We start from the raw sequence: 11486 nt of genomic DNA, 5'->3' as shown, positions 1-11486 counted from the left end.
TGAGAAATTTATATCTTAGGAACAATCAGACGTACAGATGTCTACCAGCACTCAAAATAAAGGTAATTTAACTTACTATAAAGTAGTTTATGACACGTTTCTTTATAGAGCTAGTAGTTTTTACGATATTCGCAAATGGATATAAATTTTGACCGAATAATAATAAGTCAATTTATTTTAACAAATATCATGAAAAGTACTACTAGTGAACTACTTTAAATAGTACTTTTTACTAGCTTCAATTTGAGTGCTAATTGGCACTAACCGTACGTCTTACGTTTTTATAAGATATAGAATAGACTAAAAAGCCAAGAAACTCCTCGTAGTTTCCGACTATTGCAACATTTACTAGACAACCGGTCTAAATTGCCAATCCATTACAAAAGACTGATCTACATGACTATTACAAGGCCTATCTGGACATACAGAGTTGAGCTTTGGGGCTCCACTAAACCTTTGAATTGCTGTGGTAGGGATAGAGCTTATATTTACATAATTTTAGAGGGAATAGAGTTCTAGAGATATGCAGCTCGTGTAAAAAACGATTTATCAAATGCAGCAGTTCGATAAGCTTCAGAGTGGATGTCAGATAAACGGGACCTGGTAGTACGAGATTGGACTGAGAATTTGAAATGCAGATATTCTATGATATAGGAGGGGCGCTGAGTACTAATTATGAGATTAATGTACTAATTTAAGAGCCACTTCAGCTCGGCGTAATACTGGGTTATGTGCGTATCTCTGCTAATCCCGAAAATAAATCGTACTGCACCATTCATAAGACGTTTCGAGATTACCCGAGAGTCCACCATAGGGGTATTCATGATCTTTGGTTTAACATGTTAAAGCGTGTTAAATGGAAAAACTCATGTTAAATCGAAAAAAATTGCCTTCTTTTACCGTGGTAAAACGAAATAACATTTAACACGGCTGAGAGTCTGTTACTTGGTCTGTTAAATAGAGAATGACGTCACACAATAGACCAGTTGAGATCGCCGCCATTTTTGTTGTGACAGCTCAGTTCTTTCATGTGTTTGTGGTATTCATATCCCTGTTATTAAACCAGAATGGATAATTTTAATGATACATTTGAGAAAAAAAAACAATGTAATTTCATTCTACTATCTGAAAATTTGTAAACGCTCGCCAGATAAAAATCTCATTATATGCACCATGTATTCTTAGGGGACATATGTCCCAGAATAAAGTTATTTTTTCATTTCATTTCATAAGCTAAACTTTCACACAAATTCCACTTTTCACTCACTCTAGGCATGTTGTAATTAATTACTTAAATCAAAACTGAAGTAAACAATAACATGAGGGTTTGGAAGGAAGGTTATAAACATAAAGGCTTATACAACAAGTTGCTGAGAAAATCCGCTAGGGGCTCTTATGCATTTAACGTTTAACTTGACTTCAAATAGGGCTGCTCATAATCTTATAGTTATAACATTTAACATGGTAAAACATTTAACATTTAACACAACATCATGAATACCCCTCATATACCAGGCAGCCATAATCAATGTGATCGATTAGATACAAATTACTGAATGAGTAATATAATATATCATAGAATATTTTAATTTATTAATTTGAAAATAAGTAACTTTGGATTGATAGAACGTTATTTATTTACTGTTTAGTAGTTTACTTAAAGAATGACAATTCCAACTGCGGTTGTAGCCAGCTGTTGCCTAAAGCACTCTCTCCCTTGGGGTATATCGATCTTATTAATATCGAAACAGCAAACTCGATCAATATTCGATTCAGTTTCACTGTTCTGTCCCACAGCTCTTGTTTAACTTATGACTCCAAATTGGCTTCGTCCTATTTCTGTCCCGAGTAAAATATTAACTTCATTCAGGTAACCTCTCAATTTTTATGATTGTTATTGATTTTCAAATTAGTAGAAAGTTTTGTAAAGTAAAACGAATAATAGAGGTTGGTTCGTACCTTAATTGTTTTCTAGTGTAATTTAATTGCAATCGATCCAAGCATTTTTTCATCTCTACTTACTATATATATTATAATTACTTAATATATACATGTTACTTAGGCAATTAGACGACTGCTAAAACAATAGTTTATTATAAATAAAAGATTACAGAGTAATAACAGATATAAAGGTGATCAGGGCTCTGTTTCATAATGAAAGCTAATAGTATTAGTTCATAGTACAAATATAGAAACAACGTGTTAATTACACTAATACTTATTTGTTTCATAATAGGGAGGACTATTAGTGATATTACAGGAGTTAAAAAGTACTAAAGTACAAGTCAGTGTAATTGTATTAAGATAAATCTGCAAAACTAATAGTATTAGTTTGTACTTTATTATGAAACAGGGCCCTGATGGAATTTGTTGAGATTTATTTTGATCATTAATTACGACAGCATTCTTCGAGGGTTGTGATATAAGATTGGAGAGTTTGGGGTGCAATCAAAGGATTATTATTAACAGCGAGCACACATGTGTCATCAGCGTAAGGTGTGAGGATAATGTTAGGATGGGTTGCGATGTCAGCTGTAAAGACTGTGTAGAGAATAGGACCGACGATTCTACCTTGAGGAACACCAGTGGACTGAGGGAATAGGGATGAATAGGAACCTTTGTGGTTTACTTGGAATAATCTATCAGTAAGAAAATGGTGATAATTAATGATGGTACACTTTCATACAAAAAAAAAAAGTAAAATATTTAATAAAAATAATAATAAAGAAAAACGGAAGGGAACTTCGTGGTCGGAAGAGAGAAGCAAAGGTACGCAGAGATAATGAGAAGATACTGGGAAAGAAGGAAAGCAAAAATGAGAAGGGAAAAGTAGTTATATCCGCGTGGTCTTGGCACCAATCGTGGCCGTTCCGTCAAAATAAAATAAGAAAAAATAAAAAATAATAATAAATAATGTGACAAAATAAGCAGCATTGGAGATTTTGCGAAGGATTTTAGATTGTAAGGATTGGATATGAAAGGAATTCGAAGGGATAGTGGAGCCCCAAAGCTCAACTCCGTATGTTCAAACAGGCCATTTTATCATGTTGGTCAGTCTAATGTTTACGATTGGAAGTGTAAACTGTTAGTCATGTAAGTATTGTATTAGTCAGAAGTGCAGTTTCCAGTCTTGTGTCATGATTCCTAGTCAGTCGTTTGTCCAGATGTTGTCCTGGGTAACGTATCTGTTCTATAGGAATGAGTGGGTTATTATTAAAATGTATGTAAAATGGCAGCTTTAAAATGTAATTTTATTTTTTTATAACCATTTCGAGAAAACCTCGATGACGTGAGTTGGTTAGTAAGTGAAAGTATTGCCATGTTACGCCCTGTACCTAATTTTATTTAATATTATGCTAGGCCTCTCCAAACTCTCCAATCCTATCACTAATTATATCACTGCACTCGAAGAATGGTGTCGAGGATAAAAATAAATCCCATCAAAGTAGTTTAACCCTTCGTCCCTACCGATGGCCCTACAGTATCCTTTAATAATGTTGCTCTTACCCCTCTCGAACATGTCCGCTACCTTGGACTACATTTGGACAAGGGTTGGAATACTCACTCAAGACTGAAAAGACAGAAAACTACACGTCGATTCCGACTATCACAGAACTTACTAGACAAACGGCCCAAACTTCCAATTCATTACAAAAGACTGATCTACATGACTGTAATAAGGCCTATCTGGATATACAGAGTTGAGCTTTGGGGCTCAACTAAACCTTTGAATTGCTGTCGTATCCAATCCTTACAGTCCAAAATCATCAATGATCCTTACTTTGTAACAAATAAAATCATACATAAAGACTTTAATGTTCCATATGTATCCGAACCATTCCTTCTATTATAAACTCCCTAATCACACAATCCCACTAGTTTCTGACAATCCTCCGAGGAGCCTGAAAAGAAAATGGTCATGAGACTACCAATGAGTAGTTAGTCTATTCGCCTATATCACTCCATTATAAACTAAAATAAAATTTACAAGATTTATGTATATAAATGTACAGTTGTAAATGTCAATAAAGATATATTAAAAAAATATATTATAGTAGAATATTAAATATGATCAGTATAAATTCAATTTAAAGTTTACAGCATTTAATAAAATAAAAAACATCGACAAATTCATACTATTTGATATAAGTCCTCTATTTATGGTAGGAGAAGAAGTATATTTGTGATGGAGGGTACGGGGTGACTTTAATATAGGATCGGGCATTTTACGAGAGGGGGGAAGGGCCAGTCGTAAACCGCAAAGGGGTCCTACTCTAACCTCAGCCCTTCTTCTTCTCTTTAATAACTCCCAAAGGACAAGATCAAATACTCCTCGGAATAAATTTTAATGGATACAGTACTAAATTTAGAAATATAATATATTTGTTTATATTTAAGAAACCTCCAACACCACTAGACAACGTAAGAGAACATCATTTAAAGTTGAGTAAAATTTTTAAAATATGAGCCTTAGTAGATCTATTAAAGTTTTCTTTTTGAAAAGTAAAATTGCATGAAAAATCATAAGTTATTGAATTTATTTTGAGAAATCTATACCTAAAAAAACATTAGAAACATACTGATGTGTTTTTGCACTAAAATTAAACCTAGTTAAATGTACTATAAAGTAGTTTATAACAATTATCTTTTATGATATATGACAAAATAAATTCTCAGAAAATTAATTTTTAGTTCAAATAAAGTTTTTTATTTTTAAAAAAATATCTCCAAGGAACTATAAGACGTAGATATGTCTGCCATCATTCAATATAAAGATAATTTACCTTACTATAAATTAGTTTATAACACGTATTTTGATAAGGGTAATAGTTTTTTATAATATTCGCATATGAATATAAATTTTGCACAAGAAACTTTGTCCACACAACTGTAAAGTAATTTATTTTAAATATTGAAGGTAAATATCTCTATTAGGGCTCATACTTTAGCAAATTTACTCTACTTTAAATGATGTTCTCTTAGGTTTTCTAGTGTTGTTGGTACCTTTAAAAATATAGAGAATAAAATGAAAAATTATTATTTTTTTTAACTTTTCGAAGAAGTGTTCCTTATGTAACCGATCTAGCCCGAACCCGATATTATTCCCTTCATAATAAACTCCCTAACAACCCAAAACCCACTAATTTCTAACCTTGCTTCCTCTTCCATTCCTGGCAATCGTCCGAGGCACCTGAAAAGAATCTCGTGACCTTATATTGTAAACTGTTTTTAGAGTTCTACTACTGGGTAGTTTCTCTACATCCTGTATCATATCATTTTGTCATTATGATCAAATTTACTTGTTACATTTTTTTATACAGTTGTAAATATCAATAAATAAAAAAAACATTTTCTTTTGATATAAAATTGTATTTGTTACATTCATATTACAGTTAGGCGAATAAAAAATGGCGGCTGTTTCAAAACGTTATAAAAATATTAATTTTTCATTCGGATCTCACATCTTTACAACTACCAACAACAATACAAAATCTAAGAGAACATCTTTTAAAGTTGAGTAAATTACCTAAAATATGAGCCCTAATAGAGCTATTTACTTTAAATATATTTTTTCAATTTCTTGAGACTGGTATTTATTTATTAAATAAATCAAAATTGTATCCTGGTATAGTCTCAACACTTTTATTCCATCAATAGTCCAACGTTTCGGCCATTTGGGACATCCTCAAGGACAATCTTCAATATAAATTCTCACCTCAAATCAAAATTTAAAAATTGTTTTGCAGGCTATCCTGCCCAGGTCATTAATTATAAGTCAAAAACACCCTATTTTCTAAAAATTCATAAATATTTAAAACCTTTATTTTCAATTTATCCATATTATCACTACCATATAAACATTAAAAATATTTTAAAGTTTTAAATATTTATGAATTTTTAAAAAATATGGTATGATTGACTTATAATTAATCACCTGGGCAGAATACCCAGCAAAACAATTTTTAAATTTTGATGTGAGGTGAGAATTTATGTCCTTGAGGATGGCTGAAATGGCCGAAACGTTGGACTATTGATGTAATAAAACGTGTTGAGACTATACAAGGATACAATTTTTGATTTATTTAAGAGATATTTACGTTCAATAGTTCTCGAGGCATATAAGCTTTTGTACAATTTCGGCCATAAAACTTTTTTTTGTTGAAAATCACCTCTTTTATTTGTTTAGTTTAAAATAGTTAATTATTTACATTTTATTTATTGTTTCTTTTGATATAAAATTTTATTTGTTACATTAATTTACACTAATACTAGTAACCCTATATATTCACACTAGTAACAATTTATGAATATTTTCCTTTTTAGCAATATTTTTATTTTAATTATATTATTTCAAAATTTTTTGAGACGATGTAATTATTTATTAAATAAATCAAAAATTATTATCCAATTCTGTCTCAACACTTTATTTTTTCCTAGTCCAACGTTTCAGCCATTCTAGCCATCTTCAAGGACATCTTCAATACAATCTCTTCCTCACATTAATTTAAAGTTTCTTTTGCAGGCTATTCTGCCCAGGCCATTTTCTTTATTATAAGTTATAAGTAATAAATGGTTTGTTATATGGTGGTGTATTTAATTGTTGATAATCTTATAGAGGAAAATTAAATGTTAATGATTTTAAATAAATAGGTAACTAGACTTAAGCTTAGTAAGCTTATTAATAATAAATATGACTCTCTAATAATTGACTGTAGGAATAGGCTTTTAAGTTATAATAAAGAAAATGACCTGGGCAGAATAGCCTGCAAAAGAAACTTTAAATTAATGTGAGGAAGAAACTATATTGAAGATGTCCTTGAAGATGGCTAGAATGGCCGAAACGTTGGACTAGTGAAAAATAAAGTGTTGAGACAGAATTGGATACTAATTTTTGATTTATTTAATAGATATTTATATTTAATTTACATGATCTTCTTTTCCTTTCATTTTCAATCTTTCAACTAAAGATCATTCAATTCAATTAGAACCTAGATTATCTTTCATTTCACAACATTAAGAAATTCCCTTAGAAAACGGTGTCTATGCCCAACCAATCGTTGTTGGTTATATTTATCAATTTTTTTTTAAAAATTTATTTATTGCTATTTACAACTGTACATTATAATACATTTAGTAAATCTGATCTAAGTTAAATTGGAGTGTTACAGGCGTGTAGAGAAACTACCCATTGGTAGCACTCTAATTTATCAATTTAAAAAGTTTTTTTAGAAATCATAAACGAAAAAAAATTTAATAAAGTCATAATTTATAAATTCTTATAGCTTTAGTATAATCCCTTTTTTTATATACTAAATCCTTGAATAAATAATAAATATATATGTAAAATTCCAAAAACAAACTGGAGGATTTTTGTTGGTGCTACTCTCTGGAAGAGATAGCTCTAGAGGACCAACCAGAGGAAAGGGAAGCCAAGTTGAAGACGATAAGGTACCGGGGTTGTTCTGGGGGATCCATCCGTCCCACGACAAACGGAGTTCAACGAAAATAGAAAAAGATTCCATAATGAAAAAAAGAATGGAGCAAAATATTTCTCTTATATTCAATGGTTCAAAGGTAGCAAATGAAGATATTCCGCTTCAACCACTCTACACTACTTTTTTTTTTATTTACTTAATGTGATTTACAACTTTACAGATATTAAATACAAGAAGTAAATATGTTGTATGTTTCATATACACTTGAAAATCTTGGGAAGGAACCACCCATTGGTGGTACTTCAAGCATTAATTTAAATTAGAAGGTCACTTGGCCATCTTCTTTTCAGACGCCTCAGAAGATTAATCTTTTATCCTTAACAATCCCTGATTTGCTAAGGATAAAAGATTAAGAATTAATGGGTCAGGATGGGTTTTCTGGAGTTTGGAATGAAAAGACACATATCTGTTTTGGGCCAAATCTGCAACGAATAGGATGTTAAGATCTTTATGAATGAGTTTATTTGTAATGTAATAAGGAGCATCAAGGATTTTACGTAGGATTTTGGATGCGGGAGGAATTTGATAGCTTGGTAGAGCCCCAGAGCTCAATGTCCAAATATTAAATATTTAATTAAATTTATGTTATAATTCAATAATAATGTAATGATAGTTGTTAATTAGTTTATAATGAGTTTATTTATAACGCAATAAGGAGCATCAAGGATTTTGGATTGTAAGGATTATGAACGAATGGATTGTTTAGGAATTGACGAACTTTATAGAACAGACCTGGATGCCAGATTCGATCAAAGAAATATAAAGTAAATTGCAAATTAAGAGATAAAGAAAAGGTGGATAAGAATAAAATCAACTTACCTTACAGACTACAAAAAGTTTATTTGAACTAAAAATTAACTTTCTGAGAATTTATTTTGTCATAAATCATAAAATATTCCAACGAAGATAATTGTTATAAACTACTTTATAGTACATTTAACTATCTTTACTTTTAGTGCAAAAACACATCTGTATGTCGAATGGTTTTTTGGATATAGATTTCTCAAAATAAATTCAATAACTACTGATTTTTCAGTACTTTTTATATGAAATGTTGCTATTTAAAAAGCTATATCCCGAGAACTATTGAACATAAATAGCTCTGTTAAGGCTCAAATTTTACTAAATTTACTCTACTTTAAATTATGCCCTCTTTGGATTTATAGTTTTGTTGGTAGTTTTAAAGATATAGAAATCCGAATGAATTTTTTTAAATTCAATTTATTTTTTTTTAATGTTTTGAAACAGCGGCCATTTTTTATTCCTTTACCTATACTTGGCAGACTCATCAGTTTTGACTAGTAATTATACACAGTTTTCATTAAAGTAATCAAAAATTGGGGTGAGATAACTGCCTTTTTTTTCTTCCCGGCTCTTGTACTATCATAACAGGTTCTGTTTTGACCACAGCCTGTCTTTCCTGGGAACGCGCTTCCCTTTTTTTCCTTATAATCATTAAAAAAATATTAAATATAAATAAGTTTCAATTCTACCATCTTAAATTAAGTTGGAAATTCTGCTTAAGTATATGAGGAGCCTTGAACGGACTTGCTTAATTTCTCTTCAGGACTTTAAACTCCTAACTCACAAAGCTGTCGGGAAAATTAACATTGTACATATAACGAAGGTAGTACTAATTAAGTTGCCTCAAGTCGGAACACCTGCGTCCTCCAGAGGGAGAAGTTAGGATAACAGGAGTGGGAGGATGTGTGACAGAATTATAGGTAGTTAAATTTTTAAAAAAATAATAAGACAAATTAGTAAATAAATAAGTTTTATTAAATATCTTACATGTAAAATAGTAATAATTATAAAAATAACTGAGAGTACTTGTTAAGGCTTGATCTCTACTTTAATCTGTTTAATTTATATAAATTAAATTCCTAACTCAGCTCCTTCCTTTTGTATTGTATTTTATTCCAATATTTATTACCTTCAAATCATGTATAGTGCATCTAAGATGGGTTTGTCTGTAGGGAGGGAACTCGCAAGGATTGATATCTGGTTCGGGCTAGATCGGTTACAAATGGAACATTAAGGTCTTTGTGGATGATTTTATGTGTGACAAAGTAGGGAGTATTCAGGATTTTACGAAGGATTTTGGATTGTAAGGATTGGATACGAGAGGAATTCGAAGGTTTAGTGAAGCCCCAGAGCTCAACGCCGTATGTCCAGATAGAAAAGAGGAAAATTTAAAGCAGAAAAAATGAAAGATAAATAAATTGGACTAATATTCTGTTGGGAATATATAAAAATGATTTTTAATCTTAAATGACAAATTTTCATAAATTGGGAATGGGGAGAAGAGCCCGATGTTGAACGAGTGGACACAAATAAAATTATTTAAATATTTAAACAGTTCTATTTGTTACAGTATATATAACATAAAAGTTAAAACTGAAGATAGAACAAAGAACACTAGCTTCGAAGTGTTCACAATAAGTAGAACGTTTATGTTATACATACAGTAACGAATAAAACATTTTGTGTCCAACAGATTTAGGGCTCAGGTAGTTTGCTCAATTAAAATTTTTATTAGCAAAAATAGTTCGGTAGTGTTTATTTGAGTTAAAATACTTCGTAAATTAAAAACATTTATGTTCGTTAGTAGTGCAAGCAGTAACATCGTAAAATGGATCTCAACAGCTTCAATGAAATAAATCAGATTGAGCAAATGAAAGGACCTGAGAACTTCTATATGTGAAAATTTAAGATAAACGTATTTTTTAAAGCATGTGGTTTGTTTAGATTTTGAGCCTGAAATGTATAAGTTGTTGTACTATTTGTTCGTAATTTGAAAAGTTTGTTTTTGGTATTCATTCTAAAGTTTAGGTCAAACTTTAATTCGATCGCAGAAAAACATGTTATTCGCTTCCTGCTATCACATATATGAATCGATTCTTACAATCGTTGTTCCAGCTCTGATTCGAGAGGTATTTCAATATGGCACTCTATTAATATTGAAACCCTCTCACTCAATCCATCAGCCACAGGACTCGAGGGCCCTTTCGGTTGATGGATTAAACTAATAGAATTGCAAATTGTCAAACTAAAATAATCTATGCGGCTGATATGGAATGTCCCGCCTCGACTGAACATTCTATGTGCTGATAGGAATGACATAGTTAAATATAGAATTAATTCCCTTTCAATTCTTACTGAAATAGCTAGCTCATTTGTATTTATATCAGACTTATTCAAATATGATTATACACTAATGTAGGGCAGTCGGCAGATTTACGACGAGGGGTAAAGGTGATTTGATGGGATATGTTCGAATTTATTCTTTATTTTAATCCTAATAATGATCCTTCCATTGTATCCCAATCCCTCCAATCCCACATCACCACCCTTGAAGAATGGTGCCAAAACTGGAGGATTCAAATAAATTCCAATAAATCCCACCAAATTACATTTACACTTCGTCGTAAACCTTCGTCTTCCCCCACAGTATATTTTAATAATACCCCACTTATTCCTCTTGAGCAGATCCGTTACTTAGGACTAAATCTGGACAAACGACTGACATGGAATCCTCTTACAAGACTGAAAAGAAAGGAAACTGCTCGTCGATTCCGACTATTACAACATTTACTAGACAAACGGTCAAAACTTCCAATCCATTACAAAAGACTGATCTACATGACTATTATAAGGCCTACTTGGACATACGGAATTGAGCTATGGGGTTCTACTAAACCATCCAATTCCTCTCGAATCCAATCTTTACAATCCAAAATCCTTCATAAAATCCTCAATGCTCCTTTATTCTGTTACTAATAAAACCATCCATAAAGACCTAAATGTTCCTTATGTAACCGATCTAGCCCGAACCCGATATCATTCCTTTCATTATAAACTCCCTAACCACACAAACCCACTAGTTTCTAACCTTGCTTCCTCTTCCATTCCTGGCAATCCTCCGAAGCGCCTGAAAAGAAGATGGCCTTGTGATCTTGTATTGTAAAATGTTCTTAGAGTTCTACTACT

This window comes from Halyomorpha halys, unplaced genomic scaffold, assembly GCF_000696795.3.
Source record: "Halyomorpha halys isolate HHAL.00 unplaced genomic scaffold, Hhal_1.1 Scaffold552.1, whole genome shotgun sequence".
Classification (NCBI taxonomy): Eukaryota; Metazoa; Arthropoda; class Insecta; order Hemiptera; family Pentatomidae; genus Halyomorpha; species Halyomorpha halys.
Note: the sequence above shows the minus strand (reverse complement) of the source record.